Genomic DNA, 6,661 nt, shown 5'->3' on the forward strand with positions numbered 1-6,661 from the left:
CTTATACGCGGATGATTTATTAATATATATAAAAAACCCTGACACATGCCTCCCCAAATTAATGAGCTCTTTAGAAATGTATGGTCGACTTTCAGGCTACAAACTCAATGTGGAAAAAACGCAATTACTATCCTATAACTATATGCCTTCAAAAGAAACAAAGGAGTGTTTTCCTTGCAACTGGAATTCAAAATCAATTAAATATTTGGGAGTATGGTTGACTAAAGATCTGTCCAAATTATATGAAGCAAACTATCAACCCATAATCACCCAAATTAAAAGAGATATAGAAAGATGGTCTCTGTCACCCTTGGACTTAAGTTCTAGAATAGAAGCAGTCAAAATGAATGTTGTTCCTAGAATATTATATCTTTTCCAATCTCTACCGGTGGAGGTACCTGTCAAACAGTTTAATGAATGGGATAAAATGGTATCCAGATTTATTTGGAATGGAAAAAAGCCAAGAATCAGATACCAAACATTGCAACTCCCTAAAGAAAGGGGGGGCATGTCCCTGCCAAATCTGAGGGAGTACTATTATGCGGCACAAATAAGACCTTTAATATGTTGGTGTGATAAAGACTTTGAGTCAAAATGGAAAGATTTGGAAACTAAATCAATTGACATCCCTATTCAGACATTAATTGGAAGTAAAGAACAGGCTGAATCCTACCATGCCACTTTAGACCCATTCACGGTATTCACTTTAAAGATATGGTTCAAAATTGTTAAACAGAATAGAATGGAGAGGACAATCAGAGTGTTGAGATGGCCCGCTTTCGACCCAGATTTTAAACCTGGACTATACGATCGAACTTTTGGGCGGTGGGCTCGAGATGGTCTCACCTCTATGTATACTATCATGGAAGGCAAAGAGCTCATGAGTTTTGAAAAAATGAAAAACACATATAATCTAACCAACCAAGATTTTTTTAGATATCTACAAATACGACAATACTATTTAGGAGAGGTGAGGCCACTGGAGCCTGGGGCTTTAAATGGGGATCTTATTCAGGTATTTATCCAGGCCTATAAAAAAGAGTCCAAAAGAGCAGTGTCTAAATTATATAAGGGCCTGGTATCAGCCAGAACTAACTCCACAGAGTATATTAAAACTAAATGGGAGAAAGAGTTGGAGATCAATATTACTACAGATGAATGGGAAAATATGTGTAAAACACAATATACGACCACTAACTCAAGAATGTGGAGGGAGTTCTGCTGGAAGAATTTAACCCGTTTTTTTATAACACCTAAAATTAAATCAAAGCAACTGAAAACAGATCAACCATGCTGGAGACAGTGTGGCCACATGGAAGCGGGCCACGCTCACATATTCTGGAAGTGTCCCAAAATTCAAAAATATTGGCGAGATATCCACGCCACCATAGAGACTGTTCTTGGTTTTGAGATACCTAAGACTTGTACCTTGTTGTTGTTGGGAAATATTCCTGAAGATTTCTTGACACCTGACAAATATTTAATCAAAATCTTTCTAGCAGCAAGCAAGAAAGCGATCACACGTCGCTGGTATCAACAGGATTCCCCAACTAAAGACAATTGGATGGACATAATAAGGGAAATATACAATATGGAAAAACTGACTTTCATACTCAGACTACAAGAGGACAAATCACACAAATACTGGGAAAAGTGGTCATCTCTTTTTCAGCCCATGGACAATGTATAACCAATAAGTAATTGAAAAATAACAAAAAATTGTAGACTGCAGCCTAATCTTTTGTTTTTGTTGTTTTCTTTCTTGTTGTTTTTTTTTGTACCATCTTTTGTATTTTATTTTATTGTTAATGTTACTGTTTTTTCATTCCCCCCACTTTTTACGTTCTGTCTTGTATTTCATGTATGTGTATTTGTCTTTTGAAAACCTTTTGTTCCAATAAAAATTGAGTTATAAAAAAAAAGAAAATAGCAGATCTACAAGCTCGCATTGCTTGTAGATCGGCTATTTTCAAACGGCCAAAAAAATGTATAGGGCTGAAATGGTTATTGCATGTTTTGTAATAATCATCAAAAGAAAATCAAAATATACCAAGTAACTAAAGTTTTCAACTAATTATAGTGGAGTAAAAGTACAATATTTGGATATTCTGAGATGTAGTGGAGTAAAAGTATTGGAAATACTCAAGTGAAATAAAAAATACCTCAAAATTGTACTTAAGCACAGTACCTAAGTCAATGTACTTAGTTACTTTCCACCACTGTACCAGACTCCTAACAAGGTGTCTGCATAGGCCTACTATTTGTTTTGGGTAATACGCAGCATTGTGTCTACGCATGTTCCATACTTAGACACTACTTAAGGAAATAGTAAAGTTACTAAACCTAGTATGGCTTTGAATCCAAATACAAGCTGAAGTTAAATCATCAGGTTTTTCACATGGGGTTAGGACGTACCTTCAGAACATTGAGAGGACGTCCCTCGTAGCTCCGGCCAATCAGAGTCTTGCTGAAGGGGTTGGGGTTCACCTCCTGGAACCTGTAGATGTGGAGAAAGGATTAAGCAACTAGTTGTACAGTCAACTCACACTGATGATAACTCTAACCTGTAGATGTGGAGAAAGGATTAAGCAACTAGTTGTACAGTCAACTCACACTGGCTGCGGGTACATGGACAGTTTTATTCGGAATGAATACACTTCTATTCGGAATGAATGAATGGATGAATTCATTCAGAATAGAAATGCTCATGTAAACACCTCAATTGGAATAGAATATTCCATTCCAGTCTGACCCGAATGGAGGGGTGGTATAGACCGTTTGAATCGGGATATACCAATCGGAATTGACCATGTAAACACTTTATTCCAAACACTCTCTGTTTGGAATACATGCATTACTTTGCGCATGTCCGTGCTTATAGTGCTGTCAGAATTGTCCAAAAATGACCTATCAAATCTTTAATTCGGCCACGGTCGCTCCTGCGGGATAAAATTAATGATTCTATTCTATAGCGTCATTTAATAAGCCTGTAATGGTTAAGCCCAGACTTGTCCAGGAGAACGGACGCTCCGAGGATTGCTGGCCTAGGCTACACTTATATGGATCTTTTTCTAAACGGGTATTTTAGTCCTCAGTTTTTAAAAATAATCCCTGGCCACATGACAAAGACTTTTTTAAATCCCTGTCCACACGTAAACGCAGAAACGCATTGATCAGCTGCAAGTTTCAATTTTAAATCAGATTTTACATTTATTTTATATATGAGGGGCCAAATACGTATAAAATTTTAATCACATGTTAAGGCCCAATACTGCAATAGCTGCATTGTTTTAATAGCATACGTGAACAAAAATAAATGAAAACAACATTATTAGGGCGCAGCTGCAGCGAAAACAGATGAGTTTTACTTGATCAATTCATTACATGGGCAGCTGGAACGGTCGTCCCAAAACACCACGCCCCACGCACCTTTTGAGCGGGCCATCCACGGCCGCTCCATGGTCGCTGGATTTTGACCCGGGGCGATTGTGTTTTAGGGCGACAGACCCCGCATTCAACTCGTGTGCGCACCGCGCGCTACTCGGCGCAGAAAGAGGGTTTTCGTCACAGTGAATGAGTTACAGCATGTTTCAAAGCTTTTTCATAATAATACAAGAAAAACGTGACACTCGGTATAATGAGTAGCTTATACTTTCTACTTAAGTATATTTTGATGCCAATACTTTTGTACTTTTGCCATAAATGAGCGTGCCTTGTTTCATAGACTCTCTCTCTCCATTTATTATTATAATGACCATGAGCGGTCCGGTGTTTATGTATTATTATTTATTATTATAATGACCATGTGCGAATGCGTGATGACGTCATCGTACCTACATGAGAAATGTGACAAATAGTATAGGCTAGCCTACGTTTTACCGTGTCTGGTACCAATACAAAAAAAGAAACTGGTCTGAACTTGTAGATCTGCCACTTTTGCATTAAAACGGCGATAACAAAGGAACACAGGCTTGTACCGCATACAATGCTGCCTGGCCAGGAGTCGGTGCGTTGCTTACCGGCCTGTCTACGACCGACAGACCTCCGCCGCGGAGGCACAAGGGGGCTATTGCCTCCTCCCATGCCCACCAGGGGAAGCTCTGCTCGGGGTAGTGGCCCCTGGTCCATGCCCGGGCGTAGGCGGGAACCACTTTGCGCATGTCAAAAGTTATATTCCGAATGAATGCTTTGGTCATGTAAACGAGGAATACTTTTATTCAGGTCCCATGTAAACAGGTGAGTGGAACAGATTCCTCTATTCGGAATGAGTTCACTGTGAACCACTGTGATACACTAAATGGAACAGAGCCTTCATTAGAACCACTGTGATACACTAAATGGAACAGAGCCTTCATTAGAACCACTGTGATACACTAAATGGAACAGAGCCTTCATTAGAACCACTGTGATACACTAAATGGAACAGAGCTACACTAAATGGAACAGAGCCTTCATTAGAACCACTGTGATACACTAAATGGAACAGAGTTTCCGTGGAAGTGTGTTGCTTTTTATTAGGAACCCAGGTACATCTTACTTGACCTCCAGAGTGTAACCTCGCTGCCTGCTCCTCTCTGTAGTCTTCATGGATACGGACCTTCTCATCCATCTGAGCCTGCAGGTCCTGTGGACAGAGAGGGGAGTGTGTTGGTTGACCATGTTCACATGTCATCATCATTCATGTTCAGATCTGTAATTCTGAGAGAGCAAATACAACCAAATGGACCTTTACAAGTCTGTAATTCTGAGAGTGTACAAATGGAATCTTACGGGTCTGTAACTCTGAGAGTGTACACATGGAACCATATATATGTATAGTATATATTAGGGCCGGGACTTTATCGCGCTAATTTCGATCAATTAATTACAGAAAAATTATCGCGTTAAAAACATTAACGCATTTTAATCGCACCTATTTTTGCACCGCGGAACGTTTCTCACTGGACGAGTTTCAGACGGACGGATCATAGCAGCGCACCAACAGACGGTGGTTCTCACTTCTCAGACATGACAGACACCGTGTGTCTGGAGACAAAATATATCCACACAGACAGTGTAGGATGGTGAACTACAACTAAACCCTGAACATTAATAGATGGGGGGTGGTGGGGGGGGCAGGCTGGGGGAGAGAGGGGAGGAGAAGGGTCTGGGGGAGGGTGGTGGCGAGTGTGGTGGTGGCTCAGGAGCAACTCGGCACGGTGCCTGTCTTTCTTGTTTGACATTTGGCTCATGGATTATTCATAAGTCCTTCCCTCACATAGTTTTGTCATAGGATACTCCCATGGCCTGATCAGTTGCATCTTTTGATTTCCAACCAAGTACTCTACTCTCCTGGAAGAAATACATATCATTTTGGGGGTCCTTGACATGAAAAAGTTTGAGAACCACTGATCATAGCAACGTATGTTTAAAAAAATAACTGTTAGGATTTAGAATCCCCAGAAGCAAAGATTTGTGTACAAATGTTCGCTTTTATAAAATATTTATTCAAAAATGTGCACAAATGTTCTAAATTAGCAGATCTACAAGTCCCACTAGGACATTTCTTTGCTATAATATTAGATTTGTTATTAAATGTAGTTTGAATTAGACACCAGCTTGATCACAGTGAAAAGTAAGTTCTTACACTTCAGAGTGTAAGAAGGCCCCGCCCTCTGTGTTATGGATGCAGATCGGGGCTGCATGGCAGCAGGAGCCTGGATGAGCTTCGGCTGTCCATTCCCACTGAGATCCAGGACCTTATTTGTCGTTTCCTCTCAGGGCCGTTACAGTAATTTAATTAGTTAGGTTAGTTATCCAATATAATTATATTTTTTATGATATGTGACTGCTATGACCTTAACACTGGGAAGAGGCAGGGTGAAGGCAGGTATCCTTGTTCTTTTAAAAGTATTTTAGTTGTGAATTGAATGTTATTAGTATCATCAATAGTCCATGAGCCAGAGCCCCAAAATTGAACAATGATTATCGAAAGAGTGGGCAAAACCATACCTATATTAAATTGTTTATAGGGTCAATATAAGTAAATAAATATATGATAACCTTTCCATGACAGGTGAAAAAATGACAACATTTTAAAAATAGTTATCATAAAGAAACTTCCCCAGTTGATTACTTACATGAAGACAATGATTTATCGTATTACAAGTTGTATATTTAAATATGCAAATTAGGCATTTAGTCCATGAGCCAGAGCCCCAAAATTGAGCCAGATATTGAATATTCCCTCGTTAAAAAAAACCTTTGACTCCAACATCTTAACAAAATGAAATAAGAATGTTGACTCTGGCTTTGTCCAATGTTCCAATGTTGATTTTGGAAAGTTACGCAAAATCGGGCATATTTTCCTAATGCCTAATTTGCATATTTAAATATACAATTTCAGAAAAGTTGCATCTTTGACAGGTGTATTCAACTTCCCCAGTAATCAACTGGGGAAGTTTCATTATGATAACTATTTTTTTAAATGTTGTAATTTTTTCACCTGTCATGTACGTATGGGGAAAATAACAAAATGTGTGATAACTATGATAAAGCTGCTCCTGTGGAAAGGTTATCATATATTTATTTACTTATATTGACCCTATAAACAATTTAATATAGGTATGTTTTTGCCCACTCTTTCGATAATGAAATCTTGTCTGGCTCATGGACTACAAGG

Source organism: Gymnoscopelus braueri (genome assembly GCF_963280865.1).
Source record: "Gymnoscopelus braueri genome assembly, chromosome: 20".
Lineage (NCBI taxonomy): Eukaryota > Metazoa > Chordata > Actinopteri > Myctophiformes > Myctophidae > Gymnoscopelus > Gymnoscopelus braueri.